This window comes from Patagioenas fasciata, chromosome 2 (assembly GCF_037038585.1).
Source record: "Patagioenas fasciata isolate bPatFas1 chromosome 2, bPatFas1.hap1, whole genome shotgun sequence".
NCBI lineage: Eukaryota > Metazoa > Chordata > Aves > Columbiformes > Columbidae > Patagioenas > Patagioenas fasciata.
Window position 1 is genome coordinate 60,592,722 of NC_092521.1, and position 17,676 is coordinate 60,610,397.

Sequence of the window (17,676 nt, forward strand, 5' to 3'; positions counted from 1 at the left end):
ATGAAACTAAAATGTGAACCATGCTTCCCTCTTACATCATACTTTTTAACATAGGACCTGTATCTATTTCAACAATAAAGAAGCTTAGTCACATAGGAAAGAAGGGAAAAAGAGTGTGCTAATCAGGTTCTCAATCTGGATAATTGGTAAACCAGGACTGAGGGCTGTATGGTGCAGAAGGCTTGTCTCTCCACTTTATTACGGTGACTGTATCTATCCTTTGCAAATCATAGTTTTAAAATTGAACATTAATTCTACTATCATCCAATAATACCTATATATGTAATGGAAATACTAAAAGCATACCTTGGTATTCAGCACACTAATGCACCATGAACTTTTGCATCTATTTTTCATTAGTAATTCAGATGAATAAAACTTCGAATTATTTTTCTACATTTTTCCACATGAATCTATGACTGTTTTGTTGCATAATTTGTTGTACATATATCAACATTTTTTTGTAAACTTACAAACTAGCTGAGGTTTCTATGAATTAGTGCTACTTCTCTCATGCCCACTGAGAGTTTTCCTGCAATATTAGCCTGCTGTTATGTAAAACTGATGGATTTAGGAGATTATAGAACTATAAAATTATATTCCCTGTCACATGAATTTCTTCATCTCGGTGGCACATATAATTGCACAGAAAGTAACATTATAAAACTGTGAAACATTATTGTATATTACAGTAGAAAATGCCAATATTTGGTTCTCACTATAATCAGTGTAGGAAAGGCTACAAATTTAGTTTCCTTCATTTAGTAGAGTAAGTAAAAAGTGAAAAGAAAGTGACATTTAAACATGGAATTTTCCCAAATGTCCATTTTTTTTTCCTATGGCATCATGTAACCGCTTGTTAAATACATGATCTATTTCAAAAGCAATTTGTCACTCCCCGAGTGAGTGGTTGCACTTCAGTGAGTTAAAAAACCAACACAATCTCCCCACATGTGTGTTTAATCAATTTAACCAGTCAGCACTCTTGCTCAACCAGCAGGTGTTTGACAAGAAAGAGCACAAAACAAGTCCCATTAATGCAGGGCACAGTTTATCTTATTTGAGTGTAGAGAGGCTTTCATTTTCACATGAAATTCTTACAAATGTTAGAGCCAAATGATCTAATTATAACTTGATAGTATTTTATTTTCTTTGCAGGTAAAAATATTTGTGTTTTTCTTAAAACAGTGTACCATATTTGGATCAAGTTACAAATAATACAAAGCCTCAAAAGAGTTGTTTCTTATTGGCTGAAAACAGTTTCAGTGGTTTTTTTCTGTTGTCACAATATTTGCAGTTTTCAAATACTTCTAACTATTTTTCTAATCAACTACTAAATTTGTAGTACAAAAAGAAACTTCTCCCTCCAATGTCAACTATTTATTAATAAAATTTTTAAGAGCCATTTTTATAATTATTTTTTCCTTTGTTGGGTGACCTTAGCAAATAAACCAAATGAAGAAAGTGTAGCATTTTATTTTTAAACAAAAACTGCATTAATGATAGAGTAAGATGCAATGTTTCTGCAAGTTAAGATTGCACATGTGTCCAGAATTTTCCATCCTTTTCTAAAAACAGTGATTTGGCCCTATATATTTGCATTAGTCAGACAATTATCAATGGTGAATTCTGGTCTGCTATCATTTCCTATGGCATATATAGTTGTAATTTTGAACACTCTTCTACTTTTTGTTCATTCTTACTTTATGCAGTGAGTAAGAGAAAAATTTCACTGTCAAAATATATTAGCAGAGAATGTAGATTTGGTCTTATCTACACAGGAAATTTTCTTCAATACCAGCTAAGATTTAGATATAACTAGATGTAAAAATATTGGCATATAAATATTTACTGTGCAGGCTGTATTTGAATTGAGAAGATTTGGGGAGTGGTGGTTGGTTCAAGGTGCTTTTGAAAGTTTTATACAATGCTAGATAGCTGTAACTAAACTAACACATCTAGAAAATTTTTCCAATGTAAACAAATATCCCTCAAAAAACCCTGACAAACATATATTTAGAAAGCTTTAGGTACTGTATAAATTGTTTCAGATGTCTATTACTACCTCAGTTTATTGTGACAGCCCACAGTGTACTGGCTCTTCCGCATTCTTTGTGTCTTCTTCTCATGGGAGGACACTGTCATTCTTTTATTTTACATGCTTTGTCCTTATGATGACATTGTGTTGTCCAGTGACAATAGCCAGTTTTACAGAATTTTGCAGCTAATTTTAATCTGCAAGTACCCACAGATCAAATGGGGTAACAACTCCTCCATATCCTTTAAAATCCCCAATTGACTTTTCAGGTTGTCCTTTGCAAACAGCTTAAGCTCTCCTTCAGCTTCAGAAAAATCTAAAGCTTTCCTAAAACTTGGAAGTTTTGCAGTGGGCTGAGGAAATCCTACTGCTATTTAATTGTCTGCTACCTTTGCTTGTTTCATAATATCCTGTCTACTTTTTTCATCATAACCCCTGGTAAATATCCTGAACTTGAAAATCTTCATAAAACACTAACTGTTGTTGTTGGTAACACCAAACAGTTTATATTCTGAGTACCTTTCTTGTTATTATATCCAGTCAAATGTCCTTCCAGGTGTTTTAGTTTTTCTTTACACCAGTAAAATAACTTCTGAAAACACCTTTCCTCTTTCATCTGCAGCAATCTATGCCTGTCTGATTCCCATGTTTCCCATTCTGTGGACATATCCAAACCTCAAAGATATGCAGATGATCTCATTCTGTATCAGATGCATTGACAGTAGGACAGAATAGGCTGGCTTTCATGGTTGCGGCAGGTAAAGACAACGAATCCACTGTTGCCCAGTTCTTGCAATGAGCAATACAAATACGACAGGAAAGTTTAAACAACTTCTGAGATGGATATTTTGATCCTACAGGGACCACAGTCAGGTTACATTTGAATATTAATTTGTAGTCTGTCCCCTTTGCTTCACTTAGAAAGAAAGGAATGGGCTGACCACACTCTTGCTGCTACTGTGTTCCCTCCCTTTGCCAAGACCTGGAAAGATTTTGACCTAAAGACATCCCAGCAACATGAGATCCAGTTAGAGACTGCTGTTCCTAAGAGTCCATTTTGGTTTTGTACTGCCAAAACAACATGATGTACCCTGTTTTCTTTGTAGCCAAGCTAACATATTCTGGAAAGGGAGGCTCGTTAAAAACATACCTTCTCCTTTTTCTTAATCTTAAAACTAAATTCATTGGCAGTATCATATTTTTAGCATAAACTGATAATTTCAAATGATTTCTTAGTTTCTGGAACTATCATATTATTTGAGATGTTCCTGACAACCTTAGGTTCTCCCTCCTTTCCCCATGGTTTCTTCTGCCCTTTACAACGGTTTAATTGTATTCTTCTAGGTAGTTCATTTGATGCTTAGGAAGTGTGAATATTTTGTTACTTGAACATCTGCTAATTAGTCAATCCATCCAAAAACCAAGGTAAATAAACTGTACATTAGAAATAGCCTTAATATAAAGTACGATATTATCAATTTTATGCTGGTTAAAAGATTCTAAGTTTGTCCATCAGCCTCACAGGCATCTCATGAATGTGGATCACACTGGTCACTCTCAACAATGTATGCAGCTCTAAGTTTGGTACTTTCCTTCATGAATGGAATATATTTTATAGGGAAATCTGTAATTCTGGAGGCACTCAAGTGTGCAAGAAATCTATCTTTCTCCATTATTATAAGAGAAGAAAGTTCACTCATGAATATTTTTCCTTACTTAATGCTAAAATAAATATGAAATATTCCGATGCAGAACAGACTTAGAACTAATTATTCCCTTTGAGAGCTACAGGGAGAACATTCTTCAGTCAGGCTCAGTCCTATTGTAAATTGATGGAAATTATTATTAATATATAGTTTTATTTCCTGTAAATAGATAATCTGTCTCAGAGATTTTTCTCTTAGGTGTGATCTGGTTAGTATTAAAATAGTGTTATGATTATTGTGTCCAAACAGCAAAACCATACAAAATAAAATATGAATCATTCTCATAATATATTTCAACATGCTTCTTGGTCCTACTCTCTTCACAATTTGGAGAAATTATTTGTTTTGACTGTTGTGTATTAGAAAAAAAATGTTTGAAGAAAATGAAATCAACAGTTATGCAATATATTTGATTTTAAAATAATGTTCTGTTTCTTCTTGAGTTTAACTTTTTTTTTTTTTTTGAGTTTATCTTATGCTTCAATGTAAGTAAATTCTTCTGCTTAAGAAATGCAGTGAGGATGCCTAAAGGGCAGCTAGCATATACTTAAACCATAGTAGTGCTTTTTCTAATACAAGCTCAATTTGGGTCATATTAAAGATGAAATGTAAATTTTTCCTTATATTCCCTGATAAAATAATACCTAGGATTTTATTTTGTACATGTCACTATGGAGAGGGTCCAGAGGAGCAACATGAAAACGATCAGAGGGATGGAACACCTCTCCTATGAAGAAAGGCTGAGAGATATGGGGTTGTTCAGCCTGGAGAACAGAAGGCTCCAGGGAGAGCTGATTGCAAGAAAAATGCAGAAATGTGGAATTTTGAGTTTTCTCTAGTGACTGCATCACTCTGGAATTTTTCAAATCATAATCTGTGTTGTGTTTTGTCACAGCTTCTTAAATAAGGAAGCCCATCAGATAGGGATAGTATGGCCTGTTTCCATGTCACAGAACCACAGAATGGTTGGGATTGGAAGGGACCTCTGAAGATCATCCAGTCGAACCCACCTGCTAAAGCAGGTTCACCTAGAGTAGATTGCACAGGAGTGCGTCCAGGTAGGTTTTGAATGTCTCCAAAGAAGGCCTCTCTGGGCAGCCTGTTCCAGTGCTCTGGTACGCTCAAGGTAAAGGAGTTTCTCCTTATCTTCAGATGGAACCTCCTGTGCTTCAGTCTGTGTCCACTGTCCCTCATCCTATCATTGGACACCACTGAAAGGAGTCTGGTGCAATCCTCCTGACATTCTTCCTTGAGCTATTTATAAACATTGATAAGATCCCCTCTCAACCATCTCTTCTCCAGGCTGAACAGACCCACCTCTCTCAGTCCTTCCTCATAAGAAAGATGCTCTATGCCCCTAATCATCTCTGTAGCCCACCGCTGGACTCTCTCCAGTAATTCCTTGTCCTTCTTAAGCTGAGGAGTCCAGAACTGGACACAGAATTCCAGATGCAACCTCACCAGAGCAAAGTAGAGGGGGAGGATAACCTCCCTTGACCTGCTGGTTACACTCTTCTTAATGCACCCCAGGATACTGTTGACCTTCTTGGCCACAAGGGCACATTGTTGCCTCATGATCAACCTGTTATTGACCACAACTCTCAAGTCCTTCTCTGCAGTGTCGCTTTCCAGCAGGTCAACCCCTAACTTGTACTGGTGTCTGGGGTTATTCCTCCCCAGGTGCAGGACCCTATACGTGCTCTTGTTGAGCTTCATCAAATTCTTCCCTTCCCAGTTCTCCAGCCTGTCCAGGTCTTGTTGAAAGGCAGTACAGCCTTCTGGTGTGTCAGCCCTTCCTTCCTGTTTGGTATCAGCAACAAACCTGCTGAGAGTGCACTCAGTCTCTTCATCCGGGTCATTGGAACAGGAAGTTGAAGCACTCTACTTCATTCTCAGGAGGTGGTTCCCAGAAAAACAGGAATAATTAAAAAGATCACTGCTTTAGTTTTGTCTGTGGAGGCTGTCTTATTTTCTTCCATAAGGCAGTATTTATGTGTTTGTTTTGTTTTTCCCAAATGAAAGATAGGGCTTTATTTTTCAATAATATATAACAAGAAATTCAATATCAGAACAAAAAGTTTCATTCTTATTTATAACAAATTGCTTTACCAGAATAAATCTCTATATTTCCTTTTCTTGGAGAAACTCATATTTCACTAACATTTTTATTTCTATGTTTTATGCAACAAAATTTCTAAAAATTGTTCATGGAAAGGTATTTATTGTCAGCTAAGTATGTGGCAGACATTCTTGACTGACACAATGAAAATAAATCTAGTAAAGTGGAGACACAGATTTTTCTGTGTTGTCAAACTGGTTTTGATTGCCATTTTTCATAAAACTCAGGTCCTATTTAACCAGGAAGTCTTTTCAAACCAGCTGGTTTTGTTTTCCTGTTTGAAGAAAAAACATGATACATCAGAACAGATAATAGTCACAAGCTCTTGAAATAGAGTTAGCATACCTATCACAGACTGCTGGGACTAATCCTTGTGTTTGTTTTAAGTTCATTTTCCAGAAAGACAAGTAGTTTGAAATCATCTGTAGAATCCCACATGTCCTTGATAATGTTGGTTATCTCACTGTCCAAAAATAGCACTTAATTTCTGGCTTAAATGTATCAAGTTCCTTGATAAAGCTACTCTGCTGCATCTGCTGTTGGGACCCACAGTTTCATCCTTCTGAATGTGTTTGTACACTGTAGTCAAGCCATATTTAATTTCTTATTTTTGATCCACTGAACAGATTGAAAACTCCTCTAGCAACTCACACTGATGTATTTTCTTCTCTAAAATCATGTGATTACTAAAGGACTGGATTGTAAAATGGCTCTAGTAATAGCTTTATTTATTGTAGGAAAAGTTCTCTAGGTAAATTGAATGCTACATTTTCTGGTGCCATTAGATGTGACAGAATAATTTCACTAATTTATGTTACCACCCATTGTGATATCAATGTTATTGAATGTGGTGTTAGTTACAAATCAATATCAATTAACCTGAGTATAGATTTTGGTCCTTGAATTCAGTAAATCCTTCATTATATCTGCTTTAATATTAGACCTAAACAAATGTATCTTATACATACAAAATGCAAGTGTAGGCCTTTAGTAGTAATACAGACTAATACGGTTATTTGAGTTATATATTATATGCATAATTATTGTTGCAGAAGTCTAAACTTGCCCAGAGCTCTTCTATATCACATAGACTCAGTATAGCAGGGTACTTAATTCAGTAAACTTGTTGATAGTGTTAAATTAAGACAGGAACCCAAGAGTTCAAAGGTATATTTCCCATTGTGCAGTGTGAAAAAAAAAAAAAAAAGACATTTCCCTTCCAGTTGTTCTAATTTCCTAATCCCTAAACAGAAAGATGCATATAAGAAGTTTACTTCCCAAATACCTTTAGACAGTCCTTTCTTGGTTAATGTGCTTAGGACATTGTAACAAAGCAATTCTGAAATGCTGTTATATGCATTGTCTATGAGCACTGCTAACAGAAATGGGAAAGATTTGCCTGAGCCAATTTGTGTCCTTTATTTTTTTTCGCATTTTTACAGATACTTATCTGTGTCATAAGTTTGAGAAAAAAACCCAAACAACTTAATTTGTAGGTTGTAGGGAATGCAGGATATAGGAGAAGCTCAGCGCCTCCTACATACTGACTGGTAGGGTTCAATAGTCATGCTTATTATGCACCTGTGTGAACAGTCTATTGTACTGTCGTAAGAGTGAGAATATACTTAAGGTTCAGTAATGAGTGTCAGTATAGGAATTTCTTTCAAGTTAGTGGTAGATGAGTCCACAATGCTGGTTAGTTTAGTTCATTTCCCTCTCTTTTTATTTTTTTTTTTCCTTTCAGAAGATTGGAAACATGATGGCTAGGTCCCATAGAGTCTTGCTACTGCAGACTGATAACTGATCAGTGTTAAACCATGTTTGAGGAAAGACTTCCTTCAAGAAAGTAGAAAGTCTTAATATCTGGTATGGTGTGTGCACATGCGCAGGCACATCGCAAGAAGAGCCAGAGGCCACGGATGCATTTGCAAAGAGCAAGTTTTATTTTAGTTACCTCTCTACTGGGGGATCTCCGAAGCCACACCTGAGCTCCCAGGCAGAGGTGACACAAGCGGGGACGCAGGCGCTGGTCAGTTCAGCCCTGCTGGAAGATCGCTGGGCCTGCTGAGCTCACCTGTATTTCAAGGCTTCAGGCAGGCGCAGCCTCCCGCTTTTTCTCACAACAAAGCAGGAATCTCAGACATAGTGATAAGGTGCCCAGAGTTTCTCCCAGGCCTGTGTTATCTAACACAGAGCTTCTACTCATCAAGCACACAAGGTCAGTAAGACAATTAGTGTGATGTGTGTGCTTTTTCTACAGACAGGTGCAAGTCACTTGAGCATATTTACATTTAACTAACCTCCTCACCAAATCTTCCGCTATATCCCCATACATATGGCTAGGAAACAAGGATTTCCAGTTTGTAGCTACAAGAGACAGATAAAGCTGAGTGGAAATGAATTGTGCTAAGGGAAGTTTTCTATTTGATGGTGCAGGATACAAGTGGAAGAATAAACTAAACTAAGCTGCTTTACATTGAAACCAGGTATTTTAATTTTGTCCAGTCAAGCCCTATCTTGACTATGTTTTCACCACTTTAGCTTACCTTCTGGGGTGTAAGAACAAACATTTTCCCCAAACTACCTGTTTAAATCTTGTGTCTGCATACACAGGCACCAGTAAGCAAATTCTCAGAATTTTCTCATGCCTATGCTCCAGTGAGTATTTATGTATATAGGACATTTCCTACATAAACACTACCCATTAGTTATTATTTTATTCAGAAGGTGTGAACTAGGAGTTTCTCTGACTGTTCCTTCCAATAAATTTAAACTACTGATTCTTGTAGGCTTGAATCTCTCCCATCTGCAAATATAACTAAGTCTAGACCTCTTCTTTCCATGTTAAATTTGAGAAGAATGACCTGCTGCTTCCTTTTAAGAAGGTGATGTCCTTAGTCCTTATGAGGAATTCCAGGCTGGATTGTGACCTGCAACTGGTCTGCATGCAAGTTCATGTCCTGAAGACTCAGAGCATGAGGAAGTTAAGATATAACCTCTCTTCATTATTTCCTTCTGACTTGGGGTATATTACAGAGCTGCTTTGTGTACTACCAGTCATGTATTTTATCATCAGACAGATCTCTTTTCATGTAACATATAGGGCGTTTAGGCACCTGACTTGGTGTTATTTCAGGAACAGAGGATTCAAAATTTCTTTTAGTGGTGATGAATGGGTTAACTTAAGCCTTTACTGAGATGGTCATAACTTGTTAAGTCCACTGTAAGCCCTGCCTTCATCAAGATGTCATTCCACATTAACTTACTCAAGGTACAACCCTTTCCTTCAAATGGGCACAGCCCTTTGGAACACAAGAAAATAAAATCTTGTCTAGGACTTGTAATTTTTTAGCACACAAATAAACTAGAAAGGAGAACTGGAAAGGACAGACCTATTGAGTGTCAATTAGGTTTAAGGTTAAATGACAAGATGCAATATAAATCACTTTGTGTACAAATGTTGCCATTGATTTTCTGTTTAACAGTATTGTCTTCATCCTCCAGCAATTACTGTGTCTGCTGCTAAGATTTTTCCCTTTAATCCAATCTATAGATACAGCTTATTTTTTTTTTTTTCAAAGTTCTGCCTTTCTGCAGTTAATGCCTGGTTTTCATAGAGAAGTATTGTGATCTCTCGTCTCACTCTAGATCACTTTTTAAAATTCCTCATATTCAATAAATTAAAGAGCTAAAGTCATTAATCAAGAATGTCACTGGACCATATCCTTGTATTTTAGGAAAGTAGTTGTTGCAGTACAATGAAAGAGAATCTTCAGTCTCTCAAAGAAAACATTACACTTTATTCCAGTGTTTTCATTGACAGCGATTAAAACAATCTGCAAGTCACAATTTTTAATCAGACTTTGCCAGGAAATATCTCTGTTCCTCTTTCCTACACAAATGCAATCTGTTTGTTTTAGCATAAATACCTTGTAACATACGGAAAGTTTGAAACTCTTAGAAAGTATTTGGAATTAAAGTGCATTTCTTGTGTTCAGTCCTGTACTTCATTATTTAAAAATCTTTTCCTACATACAGATGTACAAATTTCACCTTGTAATGAGGAAATATGCATGCATTAGATACTGTGTACTGAAGAATTTCTACGTGTAAAACTCAGGCAGCTGACTATAGGGTTTATGGAGGTAAATTAGACATGGAAATAACCATAAATTGGTAAATTTATCTAATTTATCTTGCTACCCTAAAATAGAATTCAAAGACACAAGTACAAAAATGGCCTTTTTTTTTCTTTTTTTTTCTTTTTTTTTTTTTTTTCTTCTTAAATATGTGCTATTGTTAAGCACCAAACTGTTTTCTACAGGTTTTATTTTTTAAAGCTCTGTAAGGTTCAAGAGATCTGCAGTGTGCTCAGTGGTCTTCTGATGCTTCCTGGAAATATTTTAATTATGTACAGTTTTCTTCATGTCATGTAGGCAGAACAGTAACCAATAGCACCCTGTGTCCCCGTTGAGATCTCAAATTGAAACCACGCTTTCAGAACGCTGCCCTAAATTAGCTTTCACACCAGTTAAATTGCACCACATGTATGATCTCAGGTCTGCTACCTGAGCTGCATCTAATAATGTATACATCATAAAATGCCCATAATTGTCCACAATCTTTATATCTGAAAAATCAGCAATGTTCATAAAACTTATATGTTATTTATCTCTGAGCTTGTGTAGCATACTAAGCACAGCAAAAATAACCTTATTCTGTTAAGATTAATGTATATATTTTAAAATTAACCATTGGTGTGTTGATGAAATGAAATGATGAAATACAGACAAAATAAAAATTGTACATAGGTACAACATGACAGTTACAGTGGAGTTAGAGCTTAAAAGCTGTGACAAAGGGATTTCCTAACAGTTTGTATAGATACGTTCACATCTTCAGTTGTTTTAAAATCACTGTGGTTAAGAAGCCTTAAACATTATTTCCTCTGTGAATCTATTTCTATCCCTTATGTTCCTAACCTCTCTTTTTCTCTCTCTCCTTCTCCCTGCTTGTCTGTCCCCCTGCCTCTCTCACTCTGTCCATTTTGTTGGAGAAGGTTTCTTTTCAGCCACTTGTCTTCAAGGAAATTTGAAAAATGGTAATGAATGATAATGGAATATATTAGGCTGCCCTCACAGGCTGATATGTCTTAAAGAGAAGGAGCCATTGGTACTTTGCAAAATATTTTCAAGTTTTGTGACCCTTTTATAAGTGCCACATCCTCATTGTCTCACCTTGCTTTCTTCACTAGATGACCTACAACCTGGTCTTTCCTGGAGTTTCCCATGTGATTCATGACTTCTGCTTCTTTGAGACTTCTTTTGTAGCTGCTTTCTTCATCCATGTGCCCTCTGCCTGCAATGTAGATGTCCAAACAATGGCCTGTAGAGTGTCCTGTGCTTTCATGTCTTTCACTCAAGAGAAGAAGGAAGACGAGCTCCCCTGGAGCCCAGTTGTGCCTTTCAAGGTAGTTCCAACCTGTCCCTGTTACTAGCTTCTTTGATCTCCCTTAGTCTTGTGAAAGGAAGAAAAATATCCTGGTTTCAGGAAAGAAAAATATCCACTTTAAAAAATAATTTTAAAAAATTTGAAAGATATTGAAATACTTTACATATTTTTTTTAATTATTTCATGCTTCTCTATTAGTGATTAAGGATACGTTTTTCAGACTTTGAGTCACAGGATTGCTTTAGAAAATGAGACAGTATTGTGTTCCCAAATGATTACTATCTTTGAAAATTTTGTCTATTGGGACGCCCTGTGCCCAGTGTCATTAATAAAAACTCGTTTAAGGGTATTTCTCTCCAACTGAACAAAAATATTGATTTTTTTTTTTCCCACAAATATTAAGTATTTCTTAGTTTTTGGAGTTAGATTGAAAACAAACTGGAGAGAAAGAAGATGCTCCAGTCTTGCTAGTGTATTTCATATTTGAAAAAGCTCCTCAAAGTTAATAGTTACTTTCCTGTAATTATTTCTTTAATATATTCTTTGAATTATTTGTGGAAGCACATTTTCCTTTTATAACCCATAGCTAAAGTTTCCGTGATCTTTTATTATTTGCTTATATGATGCTGTATTACATACTCCCCATTCCATGAAATCACAACATGAAAACAATTGATGAACTTGCATTCCTGGCATGTCGCATTTATTATCAAGAGAGGAAGGACATAAGTCACACTGTCAGCAGGTAATGAGAGTCTTTCTTTCTATGTGCAGATTCTACAGCAGTAATTTATTCAGGTATTTTCATTTATTTATGTATTTTGTATGATGCATTCATATTATTCATGTATTTTGTACCTTAACAATTCTTTACATGATTCATCTTTCCTTTCACAGTTCCCCTCTCACATTCCTTCCTACCTAAGATGGCTATTGAAATCTTAAATTAATAAGAAAATAGAGCTACAACTCATCCTCTCAGAAGCACAATAATGGCTGTAAATGACAAACCTTGTTTTGATGTATTATTTAGAAGTGTAGTGTTGTTGCCATGTAGCTATTCTCTTGAGAGCTTTAAACATACTGTCTACTGAGAAGCTTTTGTGTGTGTATTTAAATGCTGAAACAAAAGATCACCAGCATGACTTCTAATCATTAGCCCTGCTTTTGCTAATTATAGCTGGAGAGAGACAGTTAATTATTGCTTTGTCTATTTGTCAGAAAGCTTTTGATTTGTGTTAGCCTTTTTCCAGTCTTTCAACCAGTGTTTTGCCATAGTTCAGTTATACTGTTCTACTGTGGTTTCACTCAGATTACAAATACACAAATAATCTGTTCTGTTAGCAAAAAGAATTCAGGATCAAGAAAAGAAGATGGACGAACAGACAGAAGCAATCACCTCACTAGAGTTAATGTATGAAATAAAAGCCTATAGAAGGAACATGTTATCTACTGACTGGTAAATTAATAATTAAAGGATGAATCGAATTGATTTTGTTGTTGAAGTTGAACTTCCATATAATGAGAAAGGGTTCAGTTGAAGGTGCAGCTAAAATTGAGTGCAGTTTGAATGAAAGCACCATCAAGTGAGTCTTCAGTCCACAGACTGAGCCAAACCAGGCTGAACCCCTGAGGAGATTGGGCTAGATCTAGATAAGGAGCAGAAGGCTGGTTTCTGATAAGAATGGGAATGGTGGAGTTCCAAGACCTGGGCTGTCCTCCAGAAATCTTTTTTTTTTATGGCTTTAGGCAGATTGTTTAATCTTGGTTAGATCACAAATGTCAATGAGATGGAGACATACCCTTTAGAACAGAAAGGGAAAAAATACTATCTATCTGAAGACAAATGAGTCATTCTCTTCAGTCTTTGTGTTGGATAATTGTGAATCAGATACTGAAGGTTTTTTGCCATCTAATAACGCCGTTCAACATGCACATTAATAAATTAGATTAGTAGGTAATTTAGATTATTACATTTATCAGTACATTAAATTAAGACAAAAATGTCCTGTGCCTGTATCCTCTAATTCATCTTACAGCAAGAAAATAATTCAGTTCTTGAGTTCATTGATCTGAAGTTTCAGGAAATAATTATGACATAGCTTCTAATACTTTTTGATTACTTAAAAAACTGATGATACATTTAGCTTCTGGTTCTCTGCATAAGACTCAGTCCTATTTTCTTTCCTCTTTCACTTACACAGGAATTGATTGTTTCACAGCACAGAAAAGTAGAACTCAGAGCTTTTCTGTGAATGGATTGGTTGATTTCATAGTTCTGTGCTTCAGATTGCTTTCACACATGATCATGTGCTAGGTTTCTTTTCAGTAAAAATTGTCTTTACTTTTCATAATTAAATATTATAAAAATAATCATAGAATAGCAAATATCTAAAACATTTTAAAAGAGTACTTGTCCATTGCCAAAATGTCTTTAATAGAATTTAGGTCTCATTTTGCTAGTCGGATTTCACATGCATCTAGCATTTGAGATGTCTAGAAATTAAATTATTACTCAGATATATTTTTTTTTTTTTTTTGGAATGACAATTTATTCTGAACATTTTGTACAATATGTGGACATTCTTACATGTATTCCTTTTCATGGTATATCTGCAATATACACACTCTTTTTGGAGAAATCAGAAATAAGCATTCTGAATTCTCCAGATCACAAGGCATAGGAAGAATGGGACTACTGAGTACCTCAAACGAAAGAGTGTTCCTACTTGAATATTCACAGACAAACTCTCAGAAAGAGGGGATGATTCAGAGAAACAAGAGTTAAAAATAAAATCCATGATAAAACAGGCAGATATTCCCCAAGAATGCTGGAATAATGCCCAGGAAGTGAGAACCCACTGATCCCACTAACAAGATACGTAGTTCAGTAGGTGTTCTAGCAGTAACATAGCTATTCTGAGGATGTTTTTTTTTGTTAATAGAAAAATAAGCATGGTGAACCTTCTTCCATCATCTTGCTAGAAATTTCAGTGTTTTACCAAGAGTGAGAAGCTTGACAAATATACAGTGATTGTACTGTGGAGGGCATGGAGAAAGCAACCAGCTAATAACTAAAAATACAGTGTATCAACAAGTAATTTAAAAATATATTTGAAAATCTGTAACACATTGGTATGACTAAATCATCTGAGATGCTCAGAACTCATAGATTTGGAAACATTACACCTGACTGCTATGTTCAGTTGAAGAATATTGTTACCTTAGAAAAGACAGACTTTTTCTAAACATAAGGCTCTTAAAGAAGTAAAGAACAGTAAGAGTTACTGCCATGATATGGAATTATATTCAAATATATAAATTGAATTAGAACCGTTAAACAAATAAGACAAAACATTAAATTATATCATTATTCACCTGGACTCTTGTTTTCATATGAAATATCATGTCGTTTCTATCTACTCTTCTTGGACCTGAACTTGTCTATGTGTTTACATGACACCTTTAATAATGAAACAGAGTATGGCTTGCTGTGAAGACTGAGAATGTCCTTGAAATTATGATGTTACTCTCTTACCACAAAGCAGCTGATTTAAAACCCATCATTTTTGCATCCTATACCTTGCCCACTCACTTCTTAAAGACAAACAGTGCATCAATTTCAAGAAAATTGTGGATATATCCATAACAAAAATGAAACAATTGCTTTAGTCTTCCCAGAATTGCTTGTCTTCAGAGGTCTCCTCTACTAATGAAATGCTTGATCTGTCTGTTTTTACTACAGAAATCCTGAGTACTGATGGGGTGCCATTGCAGTTTAGTTGTTTGTATTTATAGGTTGATAGCATATACTGTGATGTGCCAGTTTTAGCAGTTTGTAGTCTAAGAATATTTCTGTTCTAAAACTCAATTTCTTCACAAATGGATTTAGTTGACCTTAACTCTGACAGTTTTACCTTTTTTCAGACCCCTAGAAATGCCTACAGAGTAATTTTTAGTTTCCTCTGTCTAGACATGAGACAGTTACAAACTAGAAGCCACATATCTCTTTGTTACATGTAACTCAGACTAATACACCTAGCAAGTTTATTTGGTATAGGTCTAAGTTGCGTTAGAACAGTTATGTGATTTCTTTTTTCTAGTTCACATATGGACAGCTCAGAGCTGCACCACAGTTCACCGTCCCTGTCTCCAAATTTCATGTTGTCATACCTTTACTTTCATGACTGTTGAATAGCATTAAACAGTTGACCAGCATTAAAGAGCTATAATAAGTTAGTAGAAGGAAGATTGCAGACAAAAACCTTTAAAATTAAACTGCTACAACTGTGGGCATTGATTGTATGTAAAACAAATAATCCAGGTGTTGTAAGAGCATAGCAACAGCCTGATGATCCCTCTGCTGTCATCTTTAGTGGTACCTTCTGCTGGAACTAGGAGTAGTTACGCACAAACTATGTTACACAGTACTGGACTCTGAGCAATCTAGTCTGAGGCAAAGAAGATAACCTGTGCCTGATTTGTTGGTTATGAATAATGTAAGAGTACATCCAATATGAATTGTATAAATCTTTATATTATTACTAACATGTATAATATTCATATGTATGTCAATATAATATTACATGTAATATGTATCTTAATAAATTTTATATATTACAGAGTGCACGTGAGAAAGATGAAGTTAGCACTGTAAAACCACCTAATGCAACATAGTTTTCTTAGAACATTTCCATTAGAGTACATGTACATATACACAATATCTATGTGTATATACTATATATGCACAAACATATGCATATATATTCTGCAGATTATATATATATACATTCACCAAAAAAAGGGAAAGCAGAGGTGCAGTGTGATGCAAAGAGAGAATTTTTTCTGATTCAGTCTCTCAGCAGATGTATGTTACAGACTTGATATGAAGAAAGACATGGCACTACCACTTTCTGGCAGCCCTGGGTGGGTTGCAAGACCCAGGGAACTCTTTCAGATAGTTTCTTCAACAGTGTTGAAAATTATACAGAAGCACATATGGAGTCCATAAGCACTAACAGTTCTTATGCAATGAGAAAAGAGGACAGTTCTTTTCCTCTGCTATATTTAGTTGGCATAAAATTAAACTGAAACCACCAGTTTAGAAATGAAGGATATTTTTTTGAAGTATATTGCTCAAATATCACAGGAATCTTTATTCACAGGTTTGGGGATTTTATTAGATCAGACTGCTCTAATAGGATATGTTAATATTCCCTGGGACCTGGGATGCTGTGAACTTAGAAATGTTGTGTCTTCAAATAGAGAGATAAAGTGAAAGAGTTTCTTCTGAAAACACTGTTGGATATATCAGTTCCTATAGTGAGAAAGAGGACAAATTTAACTAGAGCAAAAAACTTCTGACTGATTAGTGAAAAAGTGGATATTTGATATCCAGTTGATACTGAGAAATCACCACTGAAGTCACTATGTGATCCTTGATTCAAATAAGTCCCGTTTCGGTTTTTGACTCCATAAACATTTTGGCAAACATTTTTTTTTTTTCTTTTCAGACACATATTTGGAAAGAAGTTATAATCCCAAAATGCTAAACAAAAATCTGAATTTTTGTACTTAACATTTCAGTACAGGCAATGTCTATGCTTTCTAACCAATGTTTGTTTTAAACTGTATATTTAAGATTTATATCAGTGCATTAGCTGACTATTACACAGCACTTGCCATACAGTGTTGTTCAATAAGAGAGAGATTGCTGCTCCACTTTTCCTGTACTGAGAGATAATATCTTTCTCATGTAATTATAGAATAACAACAAAAGTGGAAGCTCTCAGCCAGAGAGCTGTGTTAATGCTGCAAAAATAAAATCTATTAAATGAATTTATTCCAATTGTGTTTACACTATTTTTTTTTTGTTTTCTTTCTGATGTGAATATATACTCTATAAAGGTCTTTTTGTAAATCAGTGATGCAGTCTCATTTGGAATCCTGCTTGCAGTATGGGTTTCCTGGGTTTGAAAATGATACTGAGAAATTAGATGAGTTTAGGCACACGCAATAAGAAAGATGATGAGCATTAAAAAACCATCATCAAAGTATTTTATGAGAAAAGAGTTAAAAAAAAAATTGGATTACTTAATTTTAAAAGCACAAAGGCATAAAGGTGACAACCATATTTCTTACATAAATATGAGAAAACCAGAATATTATAACTGTAAAAAATAACAATTTGTCAATCCAAGCTCAACATAAGAAATTATGCTATGCAATGAAAAGTTAAGGAATTCAACAGTAAATACCTCTTCATGGCATACATATATATATAATGAGATCAATTACATGTAACATTTGGGAAAGATGAACATTAATTGTTTCTAGAGGGACGATACTGTACTAGATGGATC